Source organism: Macrobrachium nipponense, chromosome 12 (assembly GCF_015104395.2).
Source record: "Macrobrachium nipponense isolate FS-2020 chromosome 12, ASM1510439v2, whole genome shotgun sequence".
Taxonomy (NCBI): domain Eukaryota; kingdom Metazoa; phylum Arthropoda; class Malacostraca; order Decapoda; family Palaemonidae; genus Macrobrachium; species Macrobrachium nipponense.
This window is the reverse complement of record NC_087205.1, coordinates 5,422,492-5,439,991: the sequence shown is the minus strand read 5'-3', so window position 1 is coordinate 5,439,991 and position 17,500 is coordinate 5,422,492. Positions and strand designations below refer to the sequence as shown.

General features: G+C 35.4%; 1 protein-coding gene and 1 long non-coding RNA gene across 6 annotated transcripts in view; one reads left to right on the top strand and one right to left on the bottom strand.

Annotated features, from left to right (window-relative positions):
• LOC135224316 (uncharacterized) overlaps nt 1-17,500 on the top strand; it is a 278,217-nt gene that overhangs the window by 66,272 nt on the left and 194,445 nt on the right. For 4 of the 5 annotated variants that reach the window (XR_010316702.1, XR_010316701.1, XR_010316700.1 and 1 more), the window contains exon 2: nt 6,694-6,825. This is a non-coding gene — a long non-coding RNA (uncharacterized LOC135224316). Of the gene's footprint in view, nt 1-6,693; nt 6,826-7,524; nt 7,666-17,500 lie in introns of all 5 variants that reach the window. The other variant, XR_010316703.1, reaches the window with a different exon arrangement.
• The window catches only part of LOC135224314 (snake venom 5'-nucleotidase-like), a 139,513-nt gene that overhangs the window by 13,860 nt on the left and 108,153 nt on the right, over nt 1-17,500 (bottom strand). The window lies entirely within an intron of this gene.

Sequence of the window (17,500 nt, the reverse complement as noted above, 5' to 3'; positions counted from 1 at the left end):
CCATGCAGGATAGGGAGTAAAATGCTTTTTTGACCGGAGCTGTACTGAAGTCGAAATTATATTAACTACTTTTATAGTTTATGCTGGCTTTTCAGGCCTTAAAATAATTTGTTTTGAGTATATTGACTGGCCAAAGTTTAGGAGAATGCAAAGAAATGTCAATATGACTAGTCTCAAAATGCAGTGTAGATTCATGGATAAATTAAGTTCAGAAGATGTAGTTATTTGTAATACCGAGACTTCTGTTGCTACAACATTGAAAACTTTTAAGTAAGCTTTAACTCATCTATGAGAGTTTATACACTTTTTTTTCCGGTTCCAAACCCTGATAGGAAGAAGGTGGTTTAGGGTAGGCGGAACGCTCCTTATTCGTAAAAGGCCAAGCATTCGTGCAACTCAGGACAGACCTTAACGGTCTCTGGCAAGAAGTACTGGGTCATATTGAGACCTGAAAGTCAGTAAACTCTGTTGTTGGACTTGACTTTTCATTGCTAATACCTTCTGGCCTTTTCTCAGTAGTTGCCTTTATTTTGGTTGAATTATCATACCAAAGGCTATGTAAGACTGTTGATACAGTCACCGTTAATCGTTATAACTCTCTCTCTCTCTCTCTCTCTCTCTCTCTCTCTCTCTCTCTCTCTCTCTCTCTCTCTCTCTCTCTCTCTCTCTCAAGTGCCTTTTGATGGTTATTGCCTTTGAAGTTTACACGAAGTTTTAAAATAGCACTATGGTAAACCTTTTAGTATAAAAGTGGTAGAGACTTTTAACTGCGGTATGTTTACTCAGGAAATTCCTCTCTCTCTCTCTCTCTCTCTATCTCTCTCTTCTCCTCAAATCAGTTCTCCTCCTCTCTCCTCTCTCTGTCGTCTCTCTCTCTCTTCTCTCTCTCTCTCTCTCTCTCTCTCTCTCTCTCTCTCTCTCTCTCGTTTTTCAACTCCCTACTATGAGAACGAATTATATAAATTTTGAAGAATCTGTTCTCAGGGGTACCTACTACCTTCTACTGTCTTGTGTTCCATACTTTTCAATTTTCAGTGACGAATTTAGAGTGTGCTATTCGTCACGGTTCACTAATTCGGCCGTTGACACGAAGGTTAAGCTCTCGTAAATCAAATGCAAGATTTAAGGTTGTCAGTTTTTGACAAGGTACTGGAAGATTTATACTAATAAGTTATATAGGTATATATATATATATATGTTGTATATACATATATCTATTATACACACTATATAGGTTATTATATATATATATATATATATATATATATATATATATATATATATATATATATATCAAAAGCAGGGCTAGCCGACGGCCAGCAAGACACATCAGTTCGAGGGTGGACCAGGGAAACCAAGTAATTCCAACGTATTTCTTTATTTCCGACGTTTCTTAATAATTTTTTTATTACATCATCAGGGATCTGTTGAATAATGAATAAATTACTAAAAAAGTTGCTGTAAAAATTAAAATTTCATAAGAAAATTAAAATCAATACATTTAGCTGTAATGTATTGAATTTAAAATTTTTTTTTATTACATTTTTAGTTTTTACAGTAACTTTTTTAGTATTTATTCATTATTCAACAGATCCCTGATGATATAACAAAGAAATTATTACGAAACGTCGGAAATAAAGAAATATGTTGGAATTAATTGGTTTCCCTGGTCCACCCTCGCACTGATATATGTATAAGTAATGTGATATATATATATTGTGTGTATGTATATATATATATATATTATATATATATATATATATATATATATATATATATATATATATATATATATATATATATATATATATATATATATCAGCTTGTTGACTTGTGTTTAATCTATGCCAGAAAGACAATGAATTGTCACGTCTTGAATATAACCCTTATAAAAAATCTCCCAAGAATCAAGTCATGCTCTCTTAGTGGTATACACCTCATCAATATTTCAGTCCATCATTGACGTCACCCATAAACTGTGAAATGTGTTTACTGGTTGTTAGTACCGTATGTCGGAGGTTCAACTACCACGGTAGAATGTTCACTATCCCGTAAAGGAAAATGAGATACCGTTGTCTTAACTAATGATTAATGGTTTACAGGTCTTGCGGAAAGAGTGGTGGTAATTATGATGCAACAGAAGCGTCATCTTCATCATTACCTGTTTAAAGTGCACGAGTAGCGTCAGTTTGTGCTGTCATATTTTGTCTGTTGTTTCCTGATGCGTTTTTTTTCCAGAGTCGTTTGAGTTTTCCATACAAGTTTATGGCCAGCTCGATTTATTCATTATGAATGTTTCCACATTTTGAATAATGGTAACCAAGGATAACCAACCTTTAATCACATATGCCAGGAAATGGACTGTAAATAGAGAGAGATTTTATAGAAGTAGTTCTCATTTGCATAGCTATATTATACAATATAACGGTATCGAGAAGCAAAAACAGATATTATGGAATCTTGAGAACGTTAGACATTAGAAATGATCGAATGTACCAGTAATTCAGCAAACGAAAAAGTACTTAAAAGGTTAATCACTTAACTGATAACGTTCGGGATAGTGAAATTGGAAACTAAAAATGGATGGTTAAGTATAAAAAAAACACGTGATATAGCATATAAATGACACTAATGTCCGTCTGGAACGATTAAATTGAATCTCTTGTTTGTTACAGTAAGTGGTAAATCTTGTCACTTAAATTGTATATGGCAATTAAGTTGACCAAGTGCTGTGCTCTCTCTCTCTCTCTCTCTCTCTCTCTTCTCTCTCTCTCTCTCTCTCTCTCTCTCTCTGTCTCTCTGATGGAAAATATAATGCAGAGTTTATTATTTTTTGCGATGTGAGATAATAGTGGTAGGATACAGACGCAACGGTCAACAATATCATTAATATAATTTTTTTTCCTCATAGAATTCACAATACGCATATATTAATTATATGAAATTATATATAAATATATGTATATATATATATATATATATATATATATATATATATATTTCATATACTTATATATGTGCATTGTGAATTCTATAAGGATAAAAAAATATTAATGGTATTGTTGACGGCTGCGTCTGTATCCTACCACTATTATCTCACATCGCAAAAAATAATAAACTTTGTATAATTTTCATAATAACCCATTCCGTCGTCATCAAAATTTGCTCGTGTGTAACTGTGCTTGTAAGTGTGTATGCAATACATCCACGTACTTGAGTGAAATAAGTGTTCGTTAAACGTTCATGTGCCATTATTTTAAAAGGACCAAAACAGTTTTTTATATACCTATCTAGCATCTCTTGTTAGGTCACAAAGATTTGCCATCATTAAAATCTAGGTCACAGGTCACTTTTAATAAACGTCTCCTCAGTCAATGTTCATTTTAATATTCATTTAAGGAAAGTGAACTTACATGTCAGGTATGTGTGACTTGCTGGCTTCTTTCTGATTTATAGTTATCACAGACAAAACGCAATTTAATCATTGGAGAAAAATCAGCATCGCCTTATAATATATAACATTTATATTTACAAAGTTCAGTACACATAATTAAAGTTGGCATAGATTTTGTTCGGACCATGTGAAGATTAGTTACAGTAGCTGTAAAAAAATTTTATAAGAAAATACAAAACGATCAGGAAGTCAGAATGGGTACGACATCTTGCTTGGTATGCCGTGAATAGGGTCACAGTGTCTGGGAAACGTATGTCAAAGTAATTGTGAAATTAGGGTAGTACTGACTGTGAGACTTATTGATAACGGTGCCATGAAAGTTAGTCAAGTTAGTTTTGTAATTTGCCTAACAAGATCTGAATAATGCAGACAGTTAAGTTCTGGAAGCTTTATCTGGCCATCTCTAAAAACTGCTATTGAATAACTGTGGAAACTTGTCAGGCTAGCTAGTGTTTGAAGTTTAAACCAGCTGTGAATACTCCTTATCATACTATCCATGAAAACTAAATGAGGCTGGCTGTAAAATAGTTCGTCGTATTAGCTGATGAAACGACCAAAATGCTATGAAAAGTATCTCTGTTAATTTTTAAAGAAATCACCCAGAACCTCTACTATATAGATTATAGTGAAATATTGTTTAAACTAGTAAGAATGGCTGTTAAGCCAAGCAGTCGAAAGATATGCCAGACAGTGCGTGGTAACTAGCGGGACCAACCTTGAAAACTCATTCAGACTAGCTGCGAAAACCTTTTGAAATTAATAATGAAAACATGTTAGACCTGCGCTAAATACTTCACTCAGGCGGCCTGTCACGCTGACAACAGAAGCGCAGTAAGATTTTGTAGAATACTGGAGAATTGATATGAATGCGTGCTTGTTTATATATATATATATATATATATATATATATATATATATATATATATATGCTTGTGTAATTGGGAACATTTGTTTTAAATAATAAACTCTGCCACGAATATATCGTTGTCGAAAACAGAAAGGTAATTTGACTTAAATTTTTAATTTGATGTGTATCATTTATTTGATGTGGCAAGAGTGGAGGTCACAACCACGGTGGTCACAACACGCCCACGTATTCATCAGCGGCCATATTAATGCGTTGGTATCTAGTGATAAATATACAATTTCAAAACATTTCCTACGGGGGCATCTTCGCCTAAAAGCAAAGCGTTGTCGCTGGCTGGGCGCCGCTCTTTAATTCTTGGAATAGAGACATGCGCCGAAAAACGTGTAAGTTGGTTATGTAAGTTATGAGGGCGTAAAACAGGATTTAATTTTCTTGCATGTTTATTTACTCATTTATTTTTGAATCAAGGAATCTTGCGCCATTTACCATTTTCTTTTGAGTATTGAACCTTACTCTTTTCTTCTTTGCTTGCTTCCTTCCTGTATTTGCATATATATATATATATAGATATATATATATATATATATATATATATATATATATATATATATATATATATTGGTCTTCTTATTCCACTGAAGGTTACCTCGCAAGTTCGTGGCCTCTGTCTTTGTTTCTTAAAGAATTATCTTTATGACCGTTGCATATGTCTTTATGTTTAATATAATTTGTTTGATATAAGTCTACAAACACGGACATATAGACACGTTTACCCCCTCCTCTCTCTCTCTCTCTCTCTCTCTCTCTCTCTCTCTCTCTCTCTCTCTCTCTCTCTCCAGCCTTGCCTTCCAGTATTCTTAATACATTCAGCAGTAACAAGTTGCTGGCTTACGACCCGAAGGAAATACCTCTGAAAGCCACGCCCAACAGGAGTCGGTCTGACCCGCGAAAGTTATTCGGAGCCAAAGACATCGGTTTCTTCGAGATATTCTTTGATGGCCGAATACACAATTTTGTAATTTGGGCCTCATTATGAACCTTCGCCGCTAGCAGACCAGACTGCCAAGGTGGCAAGGTTTGTTTGAAGGTACCAGTGACCATCTGCCTGTTACGAGGTATATATAGGGTGTGACCTCATACGATCAGAACACCTGTTTTATTGAGGGCCTGGGACCCATAATTGCCACCTCGGGTGAGGTCATTCTGAAGGCAAAGCTGTAAATATGGTAAAGGCGCGTGATGCTTAATTTGTCCTTATAAGGGCGCGCGGGACCAAAGGGTGGTTTGCCCTAGAAAGTAGGAATGGTTTGATTTAGGGTATGTAAGTTGTTAAAGGCACGAATGAATTTGGCTTTGCCTTTTATTGATTTTATTTATTTTATACATCAAGTTAACGGTTGATGTGATGTTCTCAAAATCTCTCAAATTTTCGCCTTACTGTTTTTTTTTTCTCTAATGTTTGCATAATACATTAGAACACTAAATTTTATTTTACCCACACACACACACACACACACACACACACACACACACACACACACACACACACACACACATATATATATATATATATATATATATATATATATATATATACATATATATATACACATATATGTATGCTTGGTGTGAGAACTCACTTTCTGGTGATTTCATGAATTTCAAATCACCGATGAGCTGTCTGTTGCTTACCAGCGCAGTCGGTCATAATCAGTTCTGACTGTGAACACTGGATTTGGCAACACTTTTCTCATGGATACCGGCTTCTTTTCAAGCTGTTCGCTGTTTGCAAGTTTTTTAAGTCGTGAATGTGTTTGTGTACTCTCTCTCTCTCTCTCTCTCTCTCTCTCTCTCTCTCTCTCTCTCTCTCTCTCTCTTGCGTAAGCATCTGGCAGCTGACAGTTAAAATGGATCAGGAGATGTAAAAAGCAATGGACTATTGTATCTTGAAATAAAGAAAAAGAAGTTGAGTACGGTGTTAGAGAACGAACACCGATTACTCCTACGCACTAAGGTTTCCTCCCCTTCCTTATATAATGAATACCTCATGGAAATGTTTATGGTCGATACGTAACTACACGATCCATTCTCCTTGAAACTTAAAAAAAATATATTTATTCTATATAAAGATGCCCACCTTAAAAAAAAAAATCTTAATAAAGATGCCCACCTTTAGAAAAATCTTGATAAAGATGTCCACCCTCTCCTTAAGCCCCCGAATTAATTCACACTCTAAAGATGCCCACCTCTCCCATAAGACCGCGAATTAATTCATACTCTTTAACTGTTTCAGACAAGGACGGGACAGAGTAAGAAAAACCAGATCCAGTGTCAATAGGTCTTTAAAGCACTTTCATTATTGTGATTTCAGGTCGTCGTGAAATTGACCTCCCTCCTCCTCCTCCTCCTCCTCCTCCTCCTCCTCCTCCTCCACGCAATATCTGCTCTTTGGTGGACATGGCGACCATATGTGGATGAAGACGTACATGGAGAATGCTGTAACGTAAGTACTGTAATACATATTTCTTTCGTTCATATTCTGTTATCAGGTTTGGCTCTTTTCGTCGCATTTCATATTAACGATTGTATTAATTCCCCCAACGCATTTGATTTGTAATAAGGTTATGATTTACCCATGTCTCACTTGTTCGTGTTGGGTTTTTTTGTTTTGTTATTTTGTGTTTTGATTTTTTGGTTAGCGGAATATTGGTGGATATTTATGAAATGTTATCGAGGGATGGGAACTGTATTTAGATGTGTAGATAGCGTTGGAGATGATTATATATATACATATATATATATATATATATATATATATATATATATATATATATATATATATATATATATATATATATATATATATATATAGTATCTATATATATATATATATATATATATAGTAGCTTTTGGAGTTGAATGTTTTATATAAGCTGTGAGTAACTATTGTTGTTAATGTTGAACCGGCAAAGATGCAACGGATGTTATAATGTATTTATAGAAACCTGAAAATATTTGCATCTTAAGTGTGTAAGTATACCATGTGTCAAGGTTAGAGAGCAACTTGAAATGGTATTATAACAAACTTTTTTATTATCTTGTCTCCTCAACCTCTAGGAAAATATAGCAACGTTTTATGCCTGTGTGTTTGATATTAGGAATCAGGATGTCTGCTTGTTCGGTGACTAATGCCATTTTACAGGGAAATGAGTTAGAGCATGATTTAGTTACCGTATGACCTCTATACGAAGCACACAGGCCACGGGTAGGAGAGAGACGAAAGTTTTCCTTATAATTAGAAACAATGATGAGAAAAAAGTAAAGTCATCCATAATCAACTTTGGTGAGTAACAACAAAGTGGGATTGTTCGTTATAAGAATGTGCCTTAAAAATCTGTAATTATTTTTTATTTCATATATATTGTAATGTGAATTTGATTATGTTATTCTCCTTGCAGTGTGGGGGGGGGGGGTGTATATTTGGTCTGACTAAACCACATAAATGAATCTCAAGTACATAGAGCTGACATATGTTTTTTTTTTTCTTTCTTTTTTCTTATGAAAACCGCCGGCCACGTGTCGACGAGTTATATTAACTCGCTGTCAGTTAACGAAACAGGTTTCACATCACAAAGCTGATTTATTTTATGCACTGTTTGATCGAATTTATTCGACAATCAATTAAGTGATGCAAAACTGTGTCTTACCGGTTGTTAAGATATTCACGTTAATGAAATGTCAAAAGTAGAGCGATGGCAGATTAGCCCCCCTCCTAGTCTTTATATATATATATATATATATATATATATATATATATATATATATATATATATATATATGTGTGTGTGTGTATATATTACATTCAGTTAATAAGTCGAAACTCGAGTTGAACATTTGCCTCGACTTGTCACTTTCAGGTTCTTATTTTATTCTCTTAATTACTTCTGCGATTTTTTTTAGTCTGTTAGTTGATCTTGTAGCTATTCTGTGTTCTCACGTTTCTCATCTTTTCCTTGGGTCTCCTTACACAGTAGCCGAAGTTCATGCTGTGATGTTCTGTTTAATAAAGCAATTATCATATCTTATGCTGTGTAAAGTAAGTCTGGATACGTGAATTTACACTGAAGCATAATGTTTATACTTCAATTGAATTAACTGGGTAGGACGGAACATCCGAAGTCTAGGACGGTTTTTAGATGTGTATCACAAGAAACTCCTTTTGAATTGATTGATTTATTAATTACAATAACTTAGATGAGTGACGTTAGTTTTAGTAAGTTAAGTATATCTTAATTTTACCAGACCACTGAGCTGATTAACAGCTCTCCTAGGGCTGGCCCGAACGATTAAATATTTTTACGTGTCTAGGAACCAGCTGGTCACCTAGCAACGGGACCTACAGAATATTGTGGGATCCGAACCACATTATATCAAGAAATGAATTTCTATCGCCAGAAATAAATTCCTCTGATTCCGCGTTGGCCGAGCCAAGAATCGAACTTCGGACCATAGGATTGGTGGCCGAGCGCGAAAACCACTCGTCCAACGAGGAACTGCCAGTTGCAGCAGCTACTATAATCAACCAATCAGTCTAACTCAATTACAGCAGGACTTGAAAGATGAGTTAGGTATAAAAAATAAATCTATGATTTTTTCCCTTCAGTAAAGACAGTTCAAAGTATTGATAGACTCGGTTGATATGACAGATCAATCTTATTGTGAACTGAAAAGAAATTCTATAGCTTTATATTGGAAAGATTTCGACTCATCTCAAAATTTGTCCTCGTGTTGAAAGTGAAATTCTGTGGAAATTACATGATTTTCAGATATAGTGGGTTGATAGATTAGTGTGGCGTGGTAATAAGGGTGTTCATTTTTTAAGTATTTACACAAAAACAAATTGTACAAGGTGAAATTCTATGGAAATGAGGTAATTTTCAGATGTAACGTGTTTACAAAGTAGTGTGGTGTGGTAATAATTGTGTTCATGTTTCTTGTAAGTATTCACACGCAAACACATTTTGCAATTAGTGTACGAGGTTACTCGCATATGCGTCAACAGCTGCTGCGAAGAGAGAGAGAGAGAGAGAGCAGAGAAACCCTATCCCGAAATCATAAATTGCAGTACTACTGGAAGCAGCGAGGCATCTTGTTGCGACGCAATTGCACTCGTGGCTGGTTTTTTTTATCCCGAAGAAGAAATATTCACCCTCCTCTTCTCTTTCTCCTCTTATTTCTTCCCATCCCAAGGGATTAAGCAGCATCTCTCCCCGTCCTATTCGTCTTTGTCCTCGGTGATAGATCAACCTCATTTAGCATTTTTTATTGGAGGGACAAAGAGGGAGGGGTAAGGGAGGGGAGGGGGGGGGGGGGTATTTGGGTGTAACAAGTGTAGCAATGCATGCCGCTACCCATAAACAGAGTCCATTCTTTGGGGCACAAACATGGCGTCTTCTGTTCCATCCCACGTGTCGGCTACTCTCTCTCTCTCTCTCTCTCTCTCTCTCTCTCTCTCTCTCTCTCTCTCCCTTTTTTTAGCGGGTTATCTCTGTTGTGACGACGAAAAAGAGAGGCTGCTTATGAAGTATCAACAGAGGCAGCGCCGCCACCAGCCACCATTTTGGCGCCTCGGAAGAAAATGTTTTAATGTGGTCTGTGAACCGAGCTATTTGAAGATATCATTTTTTAATTTGCGGAGATGCTCGCTCTTTTGGTTGCTGTTGATGTTTTGTGTACTGCTTCTTTGTTGCTTGGAACGCTGGGATGAATTGAGAGCAAGTATAATATATATATATATATATATATATATATATAAATATATATATATATATATATATTATATATATATATATATTGTAACGTCTAAATATATGTAGATTTTATATAAATCTATAAATGCAGGGTGTGGATGGTTGTGATAATGTAATCACATACAACATATGTATATACATGTATGTATGTATATATATATATATATATATATATATATATATATATATATATATATATGTTTGTATGTTCATACTTACATTTTGTGTATATATATATATATATATATATATATATATATATATATATATATATATATATAATGTATTCTTGCATTTCCAATCGAAAATATCTTTTTTTCTTTTCAAAGCGCTTGAAAATTAAAACGAAAAAAGACGAATGAAGGGCGCAGTCTTGTTTTTCACGGAAACATTACCGGTATCGGGTATCCTGGGGGAGTGGGGTGGGTTACATTCATCCGTGAAAAAGGAATCGTCAGGTACTGTCAGCGCTGACCGGAGATAACAGCCGCCTCATTAAATCAAGCCGTGTACTGGAGCGTGACCCACCGATGAATTACATCTACGGGGTCAGATGTCGCACGGGCCCTATACTTTTGTTGAAACAATTTTGGGTGGTTTCGCCTCTCTCTCTCTCTTCTCTCTCTCTCTCGTCTCTCTCTCTCTATACTATTAATATACTATATATATATACTATATATATATATATATATATATATATATATATTTGTAAAGGAATATTGATTTATTGAATGTAAAATTGCAGAAAAGGTTGAAAATTGATATTTGCATAGAAAAAAAGTGTGTACACTAGACAACAGATGGCAGTAGCGCTTGGCGTAGGCGGTAGTCGACAAGGATAATGTACCGAACCAATGATATTTGGTCCATGGATGTCTAGCGTGAGTCTGGTATATAAAGGCCCAAAACGACGATTTTCGTTGGAGCTGAAACAAACAAGTGATTATAATAGTGTATCAAGTTTTGAGGAATATATGGTAATGTATTGTTTATCCATTTGGACGTTTTCTTGTGTGATGTAACGTTGGTTGCCACTAACTTTTTGATGTTATAGTGAATTATATGTTGTGTTGATGTAAAGCTTTGTGACTTGGGTATTATACTGTAAAATGCAGTGATTAGTGATTAGTAGTCTTGATGAAGTGCTGTATAGCGAGTCTTTGCTTTTGTGTAAAGCGTCCGTAATTTGTTTAATGTTCTGTTTGTGACTTTAATTTCCTTACTAGTTGTTATTAAAGTACATTTTAAGTTATAGTGAGTTGTCACTGTTTCCTGATATATTCTCCTCGTAAATCCTTACCATAGAGAGAGATTTTTTTTTTTATGTTACATGGGGGCCTGTCAAACGAAACCCGAACGTATCCCTACTCAGTTTTTTGCTCATTCTATCGAACGAAACTCAAACATATCCATACTCAATGTTTACTCATTCTATCGAACGAAACCCGAACGTATCCTTATTAATTGTTGCTTTATTCATGTCGAGCGTATTCGACCATAACTTGACGTATCCCTACTGTTAATTGCTTTTCAGTACTTCCATGTACTTTAGAGAGAGAGTTGTGATGTGTTAGTGCTATATTTGTCTTGCTGTGTTATTTTGAGCAGGTTATTAAAGATGTTTGATTTGAAAGATTTCATACGTAGTCCTAGTGGTGAAAAGTTAGAAGGTATAACTAAAATAGACTGGATTGTTCTAGCTAGGTACTATATTGTAGAAGTATCAGAATCTGCAAGGAAGCAAGAAATCTCAAATAAAGTAAGTGAGGCGCTAATGACTTTAGGCATTTTGTCTGATAAGGAAGGGTTGTTACTAATGAGTTGGGAAGAGGAAGAAGAAACTGAATAGCAGCAAAGCGCTAGTGAAAATAATACAGAGGGTAGTGCAAGTGAAGAGGAAGGTGCCAAAGCCGTACGTGAAAAAACCAAGTCACGCAGGTTAAACCAAAAAAGTCCAAACTTTTTTATGAAGGGATGAGTGTTGAGCAGATGCAGATTCATTTGCAAATAGTTAGATTAGAGAATGAGAAAGCTGTTGAACTAAAGAAGTTAGAAAATGAGAGAGCTGAAAAGGTTAGGAAGATTGAGGTGAGCAAAGAAGATAGAAGCTTGAGAAAGAGGTTGAGCAAAAGAGGATAGAGCTAGAGATGAAGAAACTTGAAGTAGAAGAAAAGTCCAGAGAAATACCAAAATCTTTTAGAATAGACAATGCAGTAAAAAGTGTACCAATTTTTGTTGAAAATGAAGTGGATGCATTTTTTTTTACAATTTGAGAAAGTGGCAGAACAGCGTGAATGGCCGAGAACGTCATGGAGCACGTTGGTTCAAACTCCTTTCGAGGAAAGGCTAGGGAAGTATTTGCTGCCTTATCTTTAGATGATTCTAAGGATTATGAGAGAGTTAAATCCGAAGTTTTGAAGGCTTATGAATGGGTGCCAGAGAGGTATAGAGAGAAGTTCAGAAGCTGGATAAAAAGAGACAGTCGTACTCACATGGAGTATGCACGGGAACAACGCCTGTGGTATGATAGGTGGGATGAATGCCCGAGAAGTTAATGGTGATTTCGGTAAACTTCAGGAACTTATTTTGCTTGAGCAGTTCAAGGATGGTATTAATCCACTTATTAAAACATATTTGATGAACGTGATGTAGATAATGTGGATGAAGCCACTAGATTGTCTGATAATTATGCATTGACCCATAAGCTATATAATACTGACGTCACTCCTAAAATTGGAAGGAGCAGAGTTTGGGAAGAGCAGCAAAATTACAAGGCACAAGGTAAGACTACGAGTTCACAGGTATCATCTCGTGGAGTCTATAATAAATCCTTTAATAGAGGTGGTAGAGGGGCAAGTCAATATAATTCTGGTCCTAGTGTTAGTGCTGGAAAAGCAGGATACAGTGTAAATGATCAGTTTACACCTAGTTACCAAAAATATAGGCGAAAATTTTAGAGATTTGTATGTTTCAGTTGTGGCAAACCAGGAACACATCAGTAGTTGTCCACATCGCACAATAAACCGTCCAATTCAAGTGGTAAATAAAGTTAAAGATAAACCTGTACATTTTAAGGATGATCATAAACCGAAAATACCATTGCATTGTTGAATCAACCACAAGCATGTGGTGACAGAGATCCTTGTTTGTTTGCTTCTCCCCTTAGGCCAGGTAAGAGGTATTGTAACGATAGCATCGACAGTAATAATATGTGATGTTGATGAGAATATAGGTTACAAAATAGGTAACAATGATGTTCAAAATGTTAGTAATGTTGGTTGTATTGAGAATATCGTAAAAGGAAATGGAGTGAGATTACCTGAAGAGAAGTTCCACATCCAAAGTACTGAATTGTATGACCCTTTTATGGGAGATGGTTGGTTACACCTCCCTTGTGTTGAAAAAAGGAAAGTAAGGTGGTTAAGAGATACCGGAGCGGTACAGTCTGTAATGATAAGAAATATGTATGACCAGTGGAAGGATACTGGAGAGTATGTACTTCTGCGTGGGTTTGGACCTGAATTTTAGCTCCATTAGTAGAAGTAAGGTTAGAAACTCCGTTAATTTCGGGATATGTTAAAATTGCTTTGGTGAGAGAAATCCCAGTGTCAGGAGTTAGAGTTAATTCTTGGAAATGATGTATGTGGAGACAAAGTTTTTGGTAGCAGTAATCCAATTTTGACAGATAAACCCTTTAATTCTTCATTTATTACAGAAGTTGAATGTACATTTCCAAACTTCTTTCCTGCTTGTGCAGTTACTACAAGAAGTAAGAGTGCCGAAGGAAAGGTAAATGATGACGACGGTTTGGATTTACAAAACTTGTTTAAAGATAGTCCGGAAACACTACAAGTAAGTAAAGTCAGTACTCCTTTGCGAATGCTGAAAGTTAATAAGGAAGAATTTGTTAAATCTCAAATTGAAGATGATAATTTGAAGGTAATAAGAGATAATGCCCTTGTTGATATAAATGATATCGAGAAGGAAGGCAAGTGTTACTTTTTAAAGGATGGAATCCTAATGAGGAAGTTCACGAGTAGAAATGTTAATGATTTGTAGAACAAGTGGTTATTCCAAGTAGTTATAGGAATTTTGTTCTAGGTATTGCTCATGACTGTAGTTATTCTGGTCATTTAGGTATAAACAAAACTTATGAGAAATTATTAAGGTATTTTTTTTGGCCTAAGATGCGGAAAGATTGTAGTGAATATTGTAAAAATTGTGATTTATGTCAAAAAGTAGGTAAAGCTCAACATGACCCTAAGGTGATGCCATTGCAACCCATTGAAGTTCCAGGAGAACCCTTTGAGAAACTGGTTTTGGATTGTGTAGGACCTCTGCCTAGGTCTAGCAAAGGTAACGAGTATTTGCTGACAATTATGTGTAGTGCTACCAGATTTCCAGAGGCTATTCCTTTAAGAACAGTGAGTGCTGATAAGATAATTGAAGCGCTTAACAAGTTCTTCTCGCTGGTAGGTTTGCCAAAAGAAGTTGAAACCGACCAAGGAAACCAACTTTACGTCTAGAAAGTTTACCTCATTTTTAGCCTGTCAGAATATTAAGCATTGTTTATCGTCTCCTTATCACCCACAGAGCCAAGGAGTGGTCGAACGATTTCATCGAACCTTCAAAACCATGCTTCGCACGTACTGTTGTGAAAATGAAAAGGAATGGGATGTCTACATACCAATGTTGCTATTTGCCGTTCGTGATAGCGTACAGTCATCGTTGGTTATTCTCCTTTTCAGTTAGTATATGCCTCCAGGTCAATTAAGGTCACCCATGGAGGTGATAAAGATCAGTTGATTTCAGATGAGAAGGATTCTAGCACGTTACAAGAAATGAAGGAAAAAATAAAGAAAATATGGAAAGTAGCACATGAGAATCTTAAAGTAGTACAAGAAGAGATGAAAAGAAATTACGACAAAAAGGCTGCAAAACGTGAACTCGACATAGGAGATAAGGTTCTAGTGTATCTCCCTACAGCTGGTAAGGTTTTTAACCAGAAGTATATAGGACCTTGCACGGTGAAGGAAAAAGTAAGTGATGTTAATTATCGAATTCAATTTCCTACAGGACGGAGGAAAGTTAAAACTTTCCATATTAACAAATTAAAGAAGTATAACGAATCCAGTGGAGTGTTGTCAATTGCAAAAGAGTATGATGAAAAAGACGTTGAAGAAGAAATTGAACTTAGATTAAAAAATACAGATTATTTGAGTGATGATGAAAAATTTAGGAAGTTATGTATTCATTTATCTGATGAACAGCAGCATGATTTTAAAGTGCTAATTCAAAACTTTTCAGATCTATTTTCAGACCATCCTAAAAGGATAAAAGGAGTACAACATAAAATCAGGTTGAGAGAAGAGACTCCAATAAGTCAGCGTCCATACAGAATGTCGCCGAGGCAAAACAACAACAGTTAAAGACCGAAGTTGCTTATTTACTGAAACACGGACTAGCAGAGGAAAGCCATAGTGAATGGGCTAGCCCATGTATTCTAGTCGACAAACCTGACGGAAGTGCAAGAATGTGTACAGACTATCGCAAAGGTAAATAATGTAACTATAAAAGATTCATATCCTATGCCCAGAGTAGAAGATATATTGATAATGTAGCAAAGTTTCCCTTTTTAAGTAAAATTGATTATTGAAAGGATACTATCAAATTGAGTTAGACAAAAACAGCAGGGATATTGCTGCATTTGTTACACCCCATGGACTTTATAATTATAAGGTAATGCCATTTGGTTTATGTAATGCACCTCTGACATTCCAACGTCAGATGAATTATATCTTGAAGGATTTCGAAGGTGTATTTGTTTATTTAGATGACATTATTATTGTTGGAGAAACCTGGGAAGATCACATTAAAAAAAGTATATGATGTTTTTAAGAGGTTATTAGAATTTAATGTTACGATAAACCTTGCCAAATGTGAATTTGGAAAAACTACAGTTCAATATTTAGGTCATGAAATAGGAAGTGGCCAAGTGAAACCTGTTGATTGTCATATTGAGGTCATAAAGAATTTGACCCTCCCTACATCTAAACGTGGAGTGATGAAATTTTTGGGAACAGTGGGGTATTACAGGAAATTTGTTTGTAAGAAACTTTTCAGATGTAGCCTACCTTATTTAACAGAGTTGCTGAAAAAGGATGTGAAGTTTGTGTGGTCAAAGGAATGTGACGATGCCTTTAATAAACTTAAGCTCATGTTAATGTCTATGCCAGTACTGAAATCCCCAGACTTTAATCTACCATTCAAGTTACAGGTAGACTCCAGTGAAGTAGGAGCTGGCAGTGTATTATTACAGGAACATAAAGGTGTTTTACACCCTGTGTCTTACTTTTCAAAGAAATATAATAGCCACCAGTTAAATTACAGTATTGTTGAAAAAGAAGCTTTAAGTTTAATTTTGAGTTTAATGCACTTTGAGATATACTTGCTTAACAGTAACTTTGAAATAGACGTATATACTGATAATAACCCTTTAACCTTTATTAATAAATGTAAGCACAACAATAAGAGAATTTTAAGATGGTCTTTATTTTTGCAACCATCAAACTGAATATTCACCATATAGCAGGCAAAGAAAATGTCATTGCAGATTCTCTCTCTAGATCTGTTGATTATTTAAAGGAAAGTGCTTGTTACCAACGACGTGGCAGTCTCCGACAGTTGCTAAATGGAAGTAGCTAATGTTTAAGACTGTAAGAGTGAAAATTCAGAATGGACTGAGGAGAGAGCCGCTGAGTTAAAAGGGGGGGAATGTAAAGGAATATTGATTTATTGAATGTAAAATTGCAGAAAAGGTTGAAAAATTGATATTTGCATAGAAAGTGTGTACACTAGACAACAGATGGCAGTAGCGCTTGGCGTAGGCGGTAGTCGCCAAGGATAATGTACCGAAACAATGATATTTGGTCCATGGATGTCTAGCGTGAGTCTGGTATATAAAGGCCCAAAACGACGATTTTCGTTGGAGCTGAAACAAACAAGTGATTATAATAGTGTATCAAGTTTTGAGGAATATATGGTAATGTATTGTTTATCCATTTGGACGTTTTCTTGTGTGATGTAACGTTGGTTGCCACTAACTTTTTGATGTTACAGTGAATTATATGTTGTGTTGATGTAAAGCTTTGTGACTTGGGTATTATACTGTAAAATGCAAATGCAGTGATTAGTGATTAGTAGTCTTGATGAAGTGCTGTATAGCGAGTCTTGCTTTTGTGTAAAGCGTCCGTAATTTGTTTAATGTTCTGTTTTGTGCTTTAATTTCCTTACTAGTTGTTATTAAAGTACATTTTAAGTTATAGTGAGTTGTCACTGTTTCCTGATATATTCTCCTCATAGTGAGTT